Below are 17,592 nucleotides of genomic sequence, written 5' to 3'. Positions count from 1 at the left end.
AAATTACAATGTGGCCAATGAAGCTATGAACTACAAGCGTCCAAGCAATTTCAAGTGTAATTTTGATGCAAATAAGCACAAATTAATTTTATTAACCATATGAGCACATTTTACCAATCAAACCACATGGTTATTACAATGAAAAATGTTAGTTCCTTAAGTGTAATATTAATAACGTAAATAATAGTACTCACCAAAATAAAAGTTTGAAAGCCCACATACGTGTCATGCAAATAAACCCAATATACCAAAATATACAGCATAACAAAAGCCTATATCTATCAACCCTAGATCTTGAAGCAAAGGCAAAAACCTTTTGAGAAAGCAAATCCATAGAAATTGAACCATCCATCAACACTGCTTCCATAAAGCCTAGCAATGTGTTGGGTGTAGAGGATAAAAAACAAGGTTTGGAAAAAATAAGTGAAAAAAATAATGCAGAAAATAAAAGAAGAGAGACATAAAGACTTACGTGGTTCGGCAAGTTGCTTACGTCCATGGGGCAATAAAGTTCTCTTCCACTAATCAGAAAAATACCATGCAAGAATGGAGAATACAAGGAATTACAAGTTCTCTTTCTCTCAAGCCCTAAAACACAGTCTTTCTCTCTCTAGAACACCCACCCAAAGACTAAAGAAAAACTAATCTTTATCTCTCTGTTTTTGCATCTCACTTTTTCTATTTGTTTTTTCTCTCTCTATGGGACAACTTATATTAAGAGGCCAAAAGACTCACGTGAATCATCTTTACCCCATTCCTAATTAGTAAAAGTGTCCCATTACTCTTTCTATTTCTACATGGAATCAAATCTCATAAAAATAGGATCTCGTATACTGTGTTGATAGGATACTACAAAATAGAAAATAAGATATGACCCATGGGAATCACGTAGATCCCAAATTAATAGGGATCAATCTCCCTTAAACATGGCTTCACCATTTATATCTGACATTTTCCCACTTGAAGATATGTTTCCATTTGGAGTAGTATGCTTCAAGAAATTGCTGCCCACCGGTTATTAATTCATATTGTAGAAAATTCATATTGATGACCATCTAGAAAAAATTCAATATGAATTTTCTACAATAAAATTTTTTCATATTCTACCACATCGAGAATAAAGTGATATTGAACATCAATATGTTTAGTCCTATCATGGAAAGCTAGATTCCTTGTTAGAAACAAAGAACTCTGATTATCACAACGAAGTGGTATACTTTCTTGCACAACTCGGTATTCACCAAGTAACCCATTTAGCCAAATTACTTCTTTAGATCCATGAATAAGTGACATATACTCAACCTCTGTAGAAGAGAACACCATCATAGACTGCAACCTTCATAATCAACTGCACCACCTCCCAAAGAAAAAACATACCCGGTAGAAGACCATCTTTTATCCAAGTCAGCTACAAAATCTGCATCAACATAATTAGTGACTTTCAAATCCATTCCACTGTAACAAATACTAATATTGCAAGTTCTCTTAAGATATCAAAGGATCCACTTTACAATGATCCAATAATCATTACCAAGATTTATCGTATATCTACTCACAACTCCCACTGCTTGTGTTATGTTAGGTCTGGTGCTGACCATAGCAAACATGAGACTCCCTACTACTAATGAATACGGTACTTGAGACATCTGTGTCTTCTCTAATTCGATGCTATGACATTGTTTCAAATATAACTTTATATGCACAGGCAATGGGGTACTAACCAGCTTGGCATTTTGCATATTGAAGTGCCAGAAAACCTTTTCTGCATAACTCTTTTGAGTTAATCAAATTTTCCATTTCTTCTTGTCTATAAGTACACTCATCCCAATAATTCGATTAACCTCTCTCAAATCTTTTATCTCAAATTCTTTGCTAACTGAGCTTTAAGTATTGTAAGATTCTCTTTGTTTGGTCCTGCAACAATTATGTCATCGACATATAATAATAAAATAATAAATCTTCCATCACCATATCATGGAAATAGGCACAATGGTCAGCTTCACATCGAAGAAATTTCAAGCTCGACATGAAAGAGTTAGATCGTTTGTACCAACACCTGATCCAACCCATACAACGATTACTTGAAACTACAAACCAAATTTTATTTACCTTCCTCAATAAAACCCTTAGGTTGGGTCATATAAATTTCTTCATTTAAATCACCATGCAAAAGTGTAATTTTCATATCCAATTGTTCCAACTCTAAATCAAGAATGGTAGCCATAGCCAAACAACTCTAATAGTGGGCATGTGCACAATATGAGAAAAAATCTCGTCAAAATCAATATGTAATTTTTTAGCACAACCTTTCACAACCAATCAAGCTCTGTACTTTTCAACAGTATCATTATGACCTTTCTTCTTCTTGAAGACCCACATGTAACCAATTGCATTTCACTTCTCTAGTAATTCGACGAGGTCCAATATTTTATTCTTTCGTAGGGCCTCCATGTCTTCTTTCATGGATGCTCTCCATTCACCAGCTTCATCGACCTCACATGCTTCATGATAAGAAAATGGCTCACCCTCCTTTGTTAGGAAAGCATAAGACAAGACATTGTCATGAGCCTTTTTAGGTCTATCTGATTTTCTTACTTAAAAATCACCTAATTATTCTTCAAGCTCTTGGACAATTTCAAGTTTTTGATCCTGTTCACTATCTTGCTAGTTCTCATGGGTGCATTTCACCTGAACAGTTTTTGCATATGGTTCATCTTTCTTTATTCGGTATAGAATTTTCATTGAAAATAAGATCTCGACTGACTATAACCTTGTGGTAAGTAGTATCCCACAATCTATACCCCTTAACACAATCAACATAGCTAAGAAACCACACTTTTTGGATTTTTCATCCAACATAGTTCTCTTCTCCTTTGGAATTAAACAATACACATTACAACCAAAAACACAATGGAAAGAATAATAAAAAAGTTGACCTATCCAGGCCTATTTTGGTGTTTTGTAGTCAATAGCAGAACTAGAGAGACCTATTGATTAGGACCCAAGTTATACGAACTGCTTGTACTCAAAAGCACTGCTCTAATCTGACAGCACTCAACATATACCTAGCACACTCCATAATGGTATGATTCATTCTTTCAGCAACATCATTTTGCTTAGGTTTTCCAGGAACTATCAACTGCCTAGCAATAATACCATGCATATTACAAAATTATTAAATTCGTCAGAACAAAATTTTCCGCTATTACCAGTTCTTAGACATTTGATGCTCTTACCTTTCTTATTTTTTATTAAGGCCTTAAATTTTTTGAAACAACTAAAGGCATTTGATTTCTTTTTCAGCATATAAACCCATACTTTTTTAAAAAAATCATCAATAAAAGTGACAAAATATGCAGTAGCTCCCATAGAAACAACAATGTGATTCCTATGTATCCGAATGAATCATTTCCAAAACATCCTTACTTTTAGCAATGGATAAAGTAAAATGCAATTTGCTTTGCTTTCCAAATAAGGATGACTCACAAAAATCTAAATTAAAACATTTTAAACTAGGGAGGAGGTTTTTAGTGAGAAGTACCTTGAGTCCACGCTCAAACGTTTATCTCTGCAATATTAGCCTCTCTCAAAATTGTTTCTCAAGCAAGTCTATTCAAATTGTCTACTAACTCTCCTTTCGCAAACACTAGTACCGCTTATGAAATTTTCAAATATCTTTTTTTCCCTATAAATTTGAAATATTGCTTATCAAATTTACCCAAGGACAAGAGACTCCTTCTAAGACTTGAAATATATTTGACACCTAGGATTGTACATATGCTTCCATTGAATACCTTGATTCTCATATCTCCAACTCCCACTATTTTACATGAGTCATTATATCCCATGTAAACAATACCTCTATCACATAGTTGGTACCTATAAAGCATATCCCTATGTAGAGTCATGTGAAAGGATGTACCAGAATCAATTAGTCAATACTATAAAACTTATTCCCTATTCATAGACAAAACTTCTTCATCTTCAGAAAACTCAATTTATTCTACTAGATTTCCTTGAGAACAACTTGAAATAGACCTCTCATTAGAACTAGATTTATGGGCTTTCTAGTTCTCTTTTTGTGCCTTACAATCTTTCATCACATCACCTAATTTTCCACAGCTCCATCACTTCACTTTCTTTTACGCCGATATGGATCTTGACTGACCTCTACTCGTAGTTCTTTTATTGATCTTCCCTATGCTAAAAATACATTCCCAAAGAAATTCTGACTAGAATTTTGCCTAGACTCTTCTGTCAGATTTGTTGAAACAATGAAATCAAATTCCAAAAATTTTGCACTACTGACATTCATGATTAATCCATCTCATGATTTTGGCATAGAACAAAGTTAAATAGTTGATTTGTCTTCTTCATCAATGTTTACATCTAGTGACATCAACTTACCAATTAAGGCATTAAACTCTTTTAAGTGCCCTTTCAAAGATGCATCATCACTCATCTTGAGTGTAAAGTTTTCGATGAAGAAAAATTTTATTAAGAAGAGACTTACATTTATAAGTATTTTCAGCCTGTCCCATAAATCTTTCGCAGTAGTTTCTAAGAAGACATTAAATAAAACAAACTCATCAAGTGCTAAGAAAATATCAGCCCTGGCCAATTCATCATTCTCATCCAATTCCTCATCATCCATCTTTGCAGGTTTATTTTCTTTGCCGCCAATGCACAACCATCTTACACCAACGCTGCATGCATCTTTAATTTTCAGGTTGAAAAATCTGAACCGTCAAATTTTAGAATTTCATATCTAGTTGAACTTCTTCCAGCCATCTTTAAAAATCCACGATCTGCTACAAACCTTGTGCCCCTCAAGGATCATAAAACCATAATGCTATGATACCAATTGTAGAAGATAAAAACCAAAGTTTGGAAAAAATAAGGGAAATAAAAATAGTGCAGAAAAATAAAAGAAGAGAGATACAATGTGGTTTGACAAGTTGCCTACGTCCATGGGGCAACAAAGTTCTCTTCTATTAATAAAAAAAACACCATGCAAGCATGAAGAATACAAGGAATTACAAGCTCTCTCTCGCAAGCCCATGGACAATAAAATTCTCTTCTATTAATCAAGAAAACACAATGCAAGCATGAAAAATACAAGGTATTACAAGCTCTCTCTCGCAAGCCCTAAAACACGGTCTTTCTCTCTCCAGAGTACCTACCTAAGGGCTAAAGAAAAACTATTTTTTCTTTCTCCATTTTTGTAACTCACTTTTCCTTTTTTTTTTTTTTCTCTCTACAAGGCAACTTATATAAAGAGGCCAAAAGACTCACATGGCTCATTTGTACCCCATACGTAATTCCCATAACTTTCCTACACCTACTAGGATTAAAAAATGTCTCCCAATAGAAGTCACGGGACTCTTCCTATTGCTATATGGAATTAGATCCCATAAAAATAGGATCTCATATCCCATGTTTACAAAATAGGAAATAAAATGTAACCCAAGGGAATCACGTAGGTCGCAAATTAGTAGGGATCAACCTCCCTTAAACATGGCTTCACCATGTATATCCAACATTGGGTCCGATCCGAGAAGGGTCAGATTGGGCCAAATGGAAAAAATATAAAGAAATATAAAGAACAAAAGGTTGGACCATGCTGGCCCTATCTTGGCCATGGCTTGGCCAAGCCCTTCGGCAGTGCTGGACCGGCCCTGGCCTAGCCCTCAAAGCACTTTTTATGGTCCAAACCCTAATTTTCTGGGGCCAGGCCGGGCAGGCCACCTGCCCCTTGCCATCCCTACCCATAAAACATTTTCAAGAGCCCAAAAAGCTACAAGGGAAAGAGCCAAAAAGATAACAGAACTAGTAGAATAAACTTAAGAACCATAACATACACAGCTTTAATCCAGAGCTTGAATCAAAGCACATGGCGGAGGTAGGAAGGGAAATAGCAGGATCTCATTAGAAACCTTAAAAATATCATGAGAAGACCACAAATAAAAATAGGTACCTTTGTCAGCTTTTATCTCTCAATTGAAGGTATGGCAATCCTAATGTGAAGAATAGTGGCTCCAGATGAATTATTGAAGAATAATACTGCCTGAAAATGGATCGAAACTTAGGCTAAACATAAATGCCTTTTGCCTCTCAAAACTTGGGAAAATATGAGTTTGCATACCAAAATAGGGTGCCTGTAAGAGAATGTAAGGGTACATGTAAGGGAATGTTGCTGATTATATCGGGTTCTCGCCATTATACACTATGGTGGATATAAACTCTCTTGCATGAACATAAATTCTCGTATAATTGGACTGCTCTCATATAATGTATGAACATAAACTCTCATATGATTGGACCAAACTTAGAGGATCTTAACACATGAGCGAACTTATTTTTTTTGAAGCAGTGTTTTAAAAATTGGTGATTCGGATCTGAACCAGCCAATCCAAAATGGGAATAGGTCAGGCTGATCTGGACTGGCCGGTTCCCCTTATGAACCAGCCAGTTTTGTCAGAAAACCATGCCACCGCATCGATTCATTAAAGAAATTTCTTATTCATTAATTTTGTATTTTTATTTATCAATTTTTTTAAAAAAAAATCATTTACCTATAGTTGCGGTCCACTTCGCGTGCATGAAAAGGCTTTAAGCTGCCCAACTCAAATTTAGCACCAAAATGTCTTTTTAATGTTCCTTAGGCTACCCTTCTCTTCCCACATTAAATGTGGGATTAAATGTTCACCCCCTTTCCTCAAGAGTCTCTCTCTTTTTCTGTCTCCTCAATTCAATTAAACGCATTGCACATAATATTTAATATTAATCACTGAAAAAATATTTTCAATAAAATATTGCCTTAGATATTATTGAATTTATCTTTATAATTGAATAATTTTATTAACTAATTATAATTTTTTTAAAATTATAAAAAAATAAATAATTCAGATACGTAGTTGATTCTTACATCATATCTCTCTACCTATTTTTAATCAACCTTCGTATTTAATTGGAATGCTTTCTCCAAGATGGCAAGATCAACCTTTTGAGCAATTTTTTTTTATTTTCTATTTTTTTAATGGTCTTTCAAGAAATTTTTTTCTCTATAGGATGATAGAGATGTAACCCTTTGAGGAAATGCCGCCTCTAAGTTTTTTTGTGTTACGTAATTTTTATTTATTTTCATATATGTCTATGCAAGCTCCACTCCAAAAGTTATCTCCATTTCCTAATTGTCCGTGGTTATCTCGATTTCCTCACTCCATGCTTTCCATTAAGTCCTTCAATCCAAAATAACCTGCTCTATTTTTGCAACACGTTCACCGCTTCATAATGTTGGTTTTGAGAAATAATAAAACAGAAAAATAGAAATATAAAATAAAAAAGATTAAGAAAAGTATATTTTCTTTCTAAATTTGCAAGGGAATTCCCCTACAATTTTACTAAATTCCAAGGTTTGTTCTCTAACTTCCATGTAAATCAGCGTCTAACTTCCACATCTAAATACATCTCTATCTAAATCTTCCATAAATCTGTAGTAAATCTCCCATGTCATGAAAAATACGATATCTAAATCTTTTTGTCTGATATTAAAATCAACCATATCCTCAAACAACTCACTTATCCACTAAACATAAATTAAGTCATTAAAAAAAAGTAAATTTTTTTTTTGATAACCCTATTTGCATCATATAGATAAAGATGTAGATTAGGTCGGTGAAGATCATTTTGGGAAAAGAAAATGAGCAAAAGTAGGTATGGGCATGAATTAAAGAAAGAAGAGATAAGTTTCCTATTTGAATTAAGAGAAAAGTTTATTATAGAGTTGAGGCTCTAAGCAATGAAATTTGAGCTTACCTCAAAAATTTCACTAAAAGAGATTGTTTTGATAGAAAAATATCGTCAAATTGATCATCTTGACATCAAGATGCATGGACATGAGAAAAAAATGGATTTCAAGTTTTGGAAATAGTGTATTTTATACTGCATTTTTGGCCTATCAATTTTCAATATTTTCAAGTTTTCATAGCTATTTTTGAAGCTTTAAACTTTCTAAATAAATATGAAAATATATTTTAAGGCCATCACAATGATTTCTAGTGTTGAAACCATATTTCTTGAAACTATTTGAAGGTAGGCTCTAATTTGATTAGAGCCTAGGCTCTATAATTAATGTTATGTACAATTTTAGTAAGTTTTATTATTCTTGTTCTCTTTGTTATTATTCTTATTTGAGACTTACTATATTTTAAACTCTAAAAATAATTGTGATTTACTAAAAAATATGTCGCAAATTTATCAACTGTCTTTTAAATACAGTTGTTTGTTTTTTGAAAATTTTCCAGTTTTTTCTAGCTTGGTAGGTCCTAGTCAATTAAAACTGAATTGATTGGGACCTATGGTTGGCCGGTTCAGCTCAATGTTATTAAAGCCTATGAATTTTATGCATAAACCAGAGCCAAGAGAAGCATGGTGCTGCCGCTTCAGTCAGATTCGCGCTGCTTTGGGTTGTTTCGAGTCTGCTTCGGACCACTTCGGTTAAAAAATAAATATCTCTATAAAAGCATTTTTTAAAATTTTTTTATTTTTAAATTTTTTATTATTTTATATATAAATATCTAATTTATTATAGTAATTTTTTTAAAAAAGTCCAAAGTTCTTTTCCCAAACCGCCTGAAACACCGAATTGCTTGAAGCGAATCTACAACATTGGTTCAGCTACCCGTGGTTGACCAGTTTAGCTACCCAATTCTGTCTCTCGAACCTTTCTTCTAAACAGACCTTAAGTAAGTTAGGAAAATACGAGTTGCTCTCTTTATACTTGAAAATTACAATCAAAGTCAGTCAATACGGTTTTTTTTTTGACAAAATTACCCAGTCAATCCGAATATGCCATTCTCGAACTGTTTTTTTTTTACTTATTTCAAAACTTAAAAGTTGTTGTTCGAGGATGACATTCTCATACTGCTTTTTTTTTCAAAAAAAAACTTAAGTTGAGTTCCAAGGATTTCAACTTTGGACCGAAACTTAAGCTTTTTTTTAAAAGGGCGTTTCGAGAATGCCTTTCTCGGATCGAAACCTAAAGTTTTGAAAAAAAAGAAAAAAATAAAAAGCGGTCCGTGGACCGTTTGTCTTTCAAAACTTAAAAGCGGTCTGAGGATAGCCCGGGCCACTTTTTTATTTTTTTCAAAACTTAAAAGCGGTTCAGAGATACTATCCTCATACCACTTTTCTTTTTTCCAAAATTTAAAGTTGTTGTCCGAAGATGGCATTTTCGGACCGAAACTTAAACTTTGAAAAAGAAAAGCTGTCCGATGATGGTTTATTCCAAAACTTGAAGTTACGAAATGGGAATGGCATTCTCCAAGCCAAACTTAAGTTTTGAAACATAAAAGAAGTCCGAGAATGACAACAAAAGAAACGGTCTCACGATCTCGGACTGAGGGTTAATTCTGTAAAAAAAGACGGAGCAAAGTCGTATTTTCGTAACTTATTTAAAGTCCGTATGTAATTAAGTGAAATTAGAAATTTGAAGTGAGAGACAGAGGCGGCAAAAGTTGATGGCTTCTGGCGGAATGAACCCAACGGTCTCGACCCCACTCCAAAACCTCTGCAGTGCTCACTACAAAACCCTTGCTCTCTCTCTCTACACAGTACGCGTTAGTTCCCTCTCTCTCACTTGACAGGCAAGAGAAAATAAGGTAAATGGTGGCCCATGAGCTGAGCCCATCACCGGGCCTGGCCGAACCCTCGCCCGCTTATATCCTGGTTAGGCTCCACCAGGGCACCAACAAAGACTCGGTTCATGGAGTATACAAAACCGAGGACCAAGCGTATGCAGCAGCCATACACAACCTCATACACGACATGGAGGCCGTCGAAGGTTGCAGGCTCCCAAAGAAGAAGGCCATCGCAGTGAGCGAAACCCTAATGTTGAAGGAGAGGTTGCAGACCGTTCTCGCCATGCAGAGCCCTGAGAAACCCGGGTGAGGAAGACATGTTTATTTGAGGAAGTGGAGGGGGAGGCTTTGGATTTCCCCTCTGTATATTGGGATTCAAGTGGTGAAGACGAGGAGTATGAGCCTTCAAGTGGTGAAGACGAGGAATATAGCCTTCTGATGATGATTGGGATACTGATGCTAGCGATGATGGGGATACTGATACTAGCGGTGATGAAGAATTTGGTGGTGATGGTGATGGTGATGTTGATGATAAGATGGAGATTTTGGAGGAGTTGTTGGCGTTGAGTGCAAAGGAATCATGGGACTAAAAGCGATTTGATCATGCATAAATGAATGAGATTGGTGGTTTTGAATTTATTTGGTGCTTCTTCATTTTGTGGGTCTGATTCTGTGGACTTTTGATGGTAAATTCTATCCTTCTGAGTTCTTTTTTGTAGATATCGTTTCCGTGGGGCTGTAGTTGCCTAAACATCCACACTCTCTCTCTCTCTATCTTCATGAAGTAGCCCCTGTTTTTTTGCTGGGTGCTTGAGTTGACGAGTTGTAGAGTTTTTAACTACTAATTTTGGTTAATGAAATTGAGATGTGGAGGTTTCTTGTTCAATACTAAGGGGTTGATGAAATTGGAATGGGCATGTTAATAATTATTGAGGTTAATGAAATTGGGGCATTGGGTCAAGAATTTTGATTTTGCATTGATATTTGGCAAATGATGATCGATTCTCTACGAAAAGGGAACAAAAATTGCCTTTTAGTATAAGAATCTACTTTTCCAAATGAAATGTTTTATGATCCTTGATAAAAAGTACTATCTTCTTGCTAATTATTTTCATGCCATGTCCTGTTTCTCTAAGCTTGGTTGTACTTTCTCCATTAGAGGTTCACTTTAAGATAGAGAATCTCCAAACTAAAATCAATAGCGGGCCCTTTTCTCAAGTACTGGTCATTTTAAGATGAATGGGCAACTGGTTAATTATGCAGCAACTGTTTAGGAAAACTGGTAGCCGTCTCTGTTGTAACTGAATATGCTTAATAAATGAATTATAAATGTTTTTTTTAAAATATTTAACTGTATAAATGAATTATAAATGTTATCTTACACAATTCTTTTGCTTATGATGATGATGATGACAATTCTTTTGCTTCCTAATTATGCCTCTGATTATACTCTTCCTTCACGCTTAAACAATAGAACATATAAATTTAGTCTGCCGTAATTCCATACAGGCTGCTATATCTATGATGCTTAGCCTTATGGGAACATACCAGCTAGATAAGTCCTAGCAATCACATGATCAAGGAAATAGCTCAGTGCCTAAATTATTTTATAATCATGTATTTAGAGCTGAGCCTAGTTTGTTTTGCATAATTGTTGCCTTTTAGAACTTTCTACCATGTTCTTTGTGACTCTTGGGGTTTACATTGGAGGTATTCCATGAGTCCAATCCAAATGTCGAGGACCATTAACACATGCCACCTCCTACACCACTAACTGTCTAGAAAATGCAGTACATACTGCTGTCCTACTCTGTTTGTTTTGTGTATTTACTTCTTCACACATTTTGTCCTCATTTATTTAACACATTTTGTCCTCATTTATTTATGGATCATTGAACAATTCAATTATATATTTCAATCTTGTTAAGCAATGCTCAATTCTGCTATAGGTTTTACAGAAACTAATATCCTCATATGGGAAGAAATCTTACACCAGTGAACCATCGCATTGCAGCTCCCCTTCTTCTAAGATAAGATACGTCTCTACCATGAGTTTGAGATAAATTTTTTCTTCTTTATTGTGAAGTACAGCAGCCACTGTTTTGAGAAATTGTTACACTAATTTGTGTATAAAATAAATGTTCAAACATCTTGTTGGAGTATGTGCTTGTGTTACTTCAGTTTGTTTGATAACTGTTATGTATGGATATGAGAAAAAATAGATTCCAAGACAAAAAATGGATTTCAAGTCTTGGAAATAGTGCATCTTAATAGTTTTTCAAGATTTTCAAGCGTTCATAGATCTTCTCAATCTACACTAATTTTGAAGCTTTAAATTTTATAAATAGAGATAAAAATAAATTTTAAGGGCGCACCAAGATTTCGAGTACTAAAGGAACATCTTTCACAATATTTAAAGGTGTGCCTTAATTTGATGGCATGGAGGGGTATGAAACCATTTTGGGATGGGTGCACACATGGATGTCCGAAATTTTAATCTCGATTCTCCATTCTAGCATCTTGTCCCATACTTTGTCGATCAGCAGTTCCTATAAATCAGGTTGGTGCCAATGCCTAAGATCGTACTGATCGCTCACTTCGTACTTGCAATAGGTGTCTTCATATTAATTTGGATTGGACAAGTATAGGCATTTTGAAACTACCAGGCAGGATAGAAATTTACTGGATGGAGAATTTTTCTCATTCAACTGGTGTTATATTTGAACTTAGAGCTCCTTTGAATGTACCACTATGCATATCAGGATCTATGTCATTAATAGAAAAGATTCTTGCATCTGAGTTAATGTTATGAAATGGTTTGCCAAGATGGCGTGCATAGTATAGCCTTAGTGATGCAATTGTACTAATTCTAGTGAGACAACATGGCTATTGTCCAGGATGGTTTAACTCCTTAATTCAAATAGTGATTGATGCTGAGCTACTCTGTTTTTGAAGATTTCATCTGTTTTCTTATTCCACCTCCAAACTAGTTGGCAAAAGGAGCATTCCTAGCATTATCAATAAACCAATTCTTGTGAGCTTGTGCTATTATGGATTCACAATATGTATCTTTGGAGAACCTAAATGCTTGCCTTATCAAAATTTAGATGTACACATCCAACTGACTAACACAATTGACCTGCTTCCATGATCACTGCAATGGCAGTATTAGAAATTCCATTACAATCAAGTATGTAAATTGCATTCATTGGCTTACTATTGTGTTCACTGCAAATTGCAATATTAGAAATTTCATAACAGTCATTTACATTATATTTACACAATATATTTGTAATGTGATCCACCTAAGAGGTCATCATATGATATTTTCTTTTTTCTGGTTATGGTGATATCTATACATCATAAAGAAGCACTATGTAAAATATTCGTTATGCATTCAATATAGTGATACTCCAAGTGTATATAGGTTAATATGGCTGAACAAAGAACTGAATTTTTCATGTTTCTCTAAACAAAATGTTGACGTCTCCTTCAATCATATCTTCAAGAAGCATGAGTATGGAGGATTCAGCCATATTTCATTGCAAAAGGAATGTAATGTTGCATCATTACAAATCAACCTTATGAAATTTTTTAATCCAAAGTACATTTATGATTTATTAGATTTTTACAAGCTATTTGCTTGGGTTGGTCATAGGTGTGATTCTCTTGCTTATCATCAAGGACATAAGTTTGATATTCAAATTTGAAGATAACTAAGCCAACCCACAAATACCAGAAAGCAAATAAAATTTTATTGCTGTGCAAAAATACTAAAGAGTTGCTCATGATGCTATAAATTCTCTGTGCTACTTAAAATCTACCTGAGGTCTCCACAGAGATACACGCACACCCACACCATTTCTTGATTCTAATCCCAAATCAGATAAGATTCTTATAGTGGAAATCCTATTGACAGGGTTTTGTAAGAGTGAGCTTGGCACAACATCATGTTCAATGAATGTTCTACATGTATATGTCATATCCACCATAAGAAACCGTTTTCTTAATCTCACATACATATCTTCCTGTTTTTTATATCGTTCATTAGAGTTTCAATAGAGTCTTTTAACTTTATTTTATTATTCACGCGTTGTGTAATTTAATTTTCTGTTTTCATTACAATGGCACAAAAACTAAAGTAGATTCTTCAAACTAGTGCTCAATTATCTGATCCCACTCAAAGTTTGTTCGATAAATACATTGCTTCTGCTACAAATTCAAAGGATGTGGTTATTACTTTGAAACTAATTTTCTCAATTAGATTTCGAGAATGGAGGTTGGAATCTAGCAAAAATAGTTTCTCATGATTAATTTGGAATGCTTGCATCTTTCCCCTGTTACATTAAACTTTTTATCGAATGTATAATTTTATGCTATCTTTCCAAACTCGTCTTTGACTTGTTGTCTTCAAAGACCCTTATCTTTATCAATTTCGTATAAATAGGCTTATTGAAAATATGTTCATTATTTATATTTTCTAAGAAATGAGCATCACGGCTTTCTATTAAAGATTTAGTATTATGGTTACAGAATCTATAGCCCCTAGAATTTTTTGAATTACCTATAAAGGAGCATTTGATAGTTTTACTTTGTTTATCTCTATTTTGTGATGGTATAAGCGCATGTGCCCAAGAACCCCAAACTTTAAAGACGGTAAAGTCAAGTTTCCTACCAATCTATAATTCCTAGGGGGTCAAGTCGATGGATTTAATTGGAACACGATTAATGATGTGCAATGTAGTATTGAGAGCCTCTCCCAAAAAATGAGGTGACAAATATGAATGGCTCGTCATAGACCTGACCATGTCTATTAGATTTATATTTATTCTTTCTGCGACACCATTTTGTTGCGGTATATATGCCATTGTGGTTTGGTGAACTATTCCATGCTCCTTACAAAATTTGGTAAATAAGGTGTAGCAGTATTCACGTCCCCTATCTGTTTGAAGAATTTTAATATGTCTATCTAGTTGATTTTCTACCTCAGCTTTATATTATTTAAATGTTTATAATGTATCCGACTTTCTACCGATTAAGTATATATATCTATAACTAGAATAATTATCTATAAATGTTATGAAATTTTTCATACTTTTATGTGTTTTTACATTTAATGGACCACATATATCTTAGTGAAAAATACTAAGTAGTTCACTAAACCTTTTTTCTTTTAGGAAAATGTTTCTTAGTTAGTTTACCAGAAATACATGACTTATATATTTTGAACATAATTTCTCCTAAGTTGGGAAGCAAGCCTCTTTTAATCATTTGATTCATTTTATCTTTATTTATATGTCATAATCTTAAGTGCCATAAATATGAATCATTCACATACACATAAGGATAAAAAAAATACATCAATATAACCAGAATAAGAAGAATTTTAATTAATGTGCAATCGGTAAAAATTGTCAAAAGATGCATTAATATAGCCAGAATAAGATGAACTTTCATTAATACTCAATTAGTATAAATTGTCAACTTTAATATCATACACCAATGCTTTAGAATGTTTTCCAATGGTGACCCGACTATACGTCAACCTTATTTCATAACCCTTGTCGTCTAGCCTAGGAGCAAAAATCAAATTCCACCTCATATTGGGCCCATACATAGTAGCAGTCAATAGGAGATTTGTTCCTTATGGTAAACACAACTTAAAAGTACGGACACCAAGTACATCGCAGTAGGTGTCATTTTCCATTTAAATCCGTTGGATCTCCTTCAACTATGTGAATCCGTCCTTGATCCTCGAGGCATGTCGAGTGGAGGCTGAGTCGACTTACCAATTCTTCAGGCCATGGTCGACATTTATTGATTCTAGGACTACGTAGATCAAATCCTTTTTTTTATTTTGATTGATATTATTATTTCGAGCATTGTTGTTATTCTTGCTCCTTTTTTTATTTTTCAGCTTAGGACAATTAAACTTAATGTGTTTAGTTTCTTTACAATAAAAACATGTCTTGTCAGCTTTATTCTTTTGATTTTTTAAATTTCTCCCCTTTCCCTTATACTTATTATTGTAAGGTTTCTTGGGAATCTGAGAAGATGAACTTTGAGCAAAGTGGAGTTCATTTGACTTGTTCATCATTCTTCCCTCAACTTCAATATTGAGCTGCATGGGATGATGATTCAACATAGTTATCCCTTGTGCATAATGGTTCAATGCAATTACTACAGACTCCCAAGATGGAGGGAGACTGTTAAAGACAATATAGACTTATACGCAGTCAAGGACTTGATTCTCGGCCGCAACAAGGTCCTTTGCGAGCACATACTCAGTCACAGAGTCCAATTCCTTCATTCTGCAAGAATTATATTTTTCTAATAACAATTGTACATTGGTCTCAAAAGTGGTCTCATATTTTTCAGATAGGGCAGCCATCATGCTTTGAACTGTGGTGTGGTCCTCAAAGACTCTAATTAAATCATCGTCCATAAAACTCAACATTGTGGTCCTAATTACTTTAACATCTCTACCCATTTTTCAAAACGCCTTCTGGGTTGACCACTGGTATTGGGCTCTAAAACTGGTGGTTTTGTATCTAAAACATAATCCACCTTTTCTTGAAAAAGAGCGTAATCAATTTTTTTCTTTCCACAAAAAAATGTAGCTCCATTGAGTTTTTCAAGTTTTGATAGTTCTGTCATTACTAGCTTAGATGCCATTTTAAGTTTTAGATTTGCCTAAAATTATAAGGTATAAAATATAGGCAAATTAAGCTAAAAAATATAATTGTGTTTTAGGATGGGTTGAATAAAACACAAATAAAATTTTGAAGGTAGGGGGAATCAGGTTATGTGGAATGTTACTCTTCCCTACAATATGGTCTCCGATGATCTTTATTCTCAGCTTAACTCACTTTTTGAGGTGCTGAGGCATGTTTATATTTCCCAACTAACAGAAGATGAGATAGGCTGGGATATTGAGAGCGATGGACTTTTTTCAATGAAATTCATGTACCATATGTTTTTTCATGATCGATGGCGTTGGTTGTTACTCGTAATTGCCAAAATTTAGAAATGGTGAATGTCACATAAAATCTAAGCTTTTGTATGGCTAGCGGCTCAAAATAAGATTCTAACTATTGACAATTTGGTGAAAAGGGGTAAAATTTTACCAAACATATGTCTTATGTGTAAGAATGATGGTGAATTAGGAGCCCACTTGTTTGCCCATTGCCCTTCTGTTTCTAGAATTTGCTATTGGTTTCTATCTCAAGTGGGGATAGGCCTGGCTTTACCTCAATTTGTATTAGGGATAATTACCAACCTAGCCTTTCTTTCTTACCTCAAACTGATAAAGTTATTTGGCAGGTTGCTAGAGAGGAGTGGTGTTGTGAGAGGTTCGGAAAGAAAGGAAGGCTTTCAATGGGGTGGGATTACCTTTTGAGATGGTGTTTAATAAGATCCTTCACTTTCCGTGGTTTTGGTTGTCTGGGACCAAGGAGGGTATGGGCATTTCATAATTGGATGTTAGGATCAACCTTCCCAACTTGCTCAAGGTGGGTCTCATCAAAAGTCAGCCGAGATGTCAATGGATTCCACCGACGAGTGGTGAGAAATTGGGATGAAGTTGTAATATTTTCTTTTGGGCTTTTTGGGAGAAGCTACAACTAAATTTGTGGAATTCTATGCCCTACTCTTTGGTTTGAAGCTTTTCTGAGAAACTTTCTTCCATATGATCCAAATAGTTGAAATGTATCTTTTAGATTGTATTCCATTGTTATCCAAACATTAGAAACGCATTTAACAGTAAAAACGTTTTTACTAGAAATATGTTTCACAAAAAGTAGAATTCTATTTTTTTCAGGGATCCAAAGGCACTTTAACGTTAGGATTTCTTGGCTTCTAAATAAGCTTCTTTATTAGAATGAACTGCATAGAATAAGATGGTTTACTTTCAACACAAGGAGGTCACAAAGATTGTTGACTGTTGGGCACA

At 34.4% G+C, this 17,592-nt stretch overlaps 1 long non-coding RNA gene across 1 annotated transcript; it reads left to right on the top strand.

Moving 5' to 3' along the window:
* Nucleotides 1-9,807: 9,807 nt before the first annotated feature.
* Nucleotides 9,808-17,329, top strand: LOC148779846 (uncharacterized). Its single transcript, XR_016043513.1, has 2 exons — nucleotides 9,808-10,327; nucleotides 16,965-17,329. It is a non-coding gene; the product is annotated as an uncharacterized LOC148779846 (long non-coding RNA).
* Nucleotides 17,330-17,592: the final 263 nt, after the last annotated feature.

The sequence above is a fragment of the Amborella trichopoda genome, chromosome 11 (genome assembly GCF_054954075.1).
Source record: "Amborella trichopoda isolate Santa Cruz 75 chromosome 11, AtrichopodaSantaCruz75HAP2 v2.0, whole genome shotgun sequence".
NCBI lineage: Eukaryota > Viridiplantae > Streptophyta > Magnoliopsida > Amborellales > Amborellaceae > Amborella > Amborella trichopoda.
The sequence above is the reverse complement of the archived record's forward strand: the minus strand, read 5'-3'. Positions and strand labels throughout refer to the sequence as shown.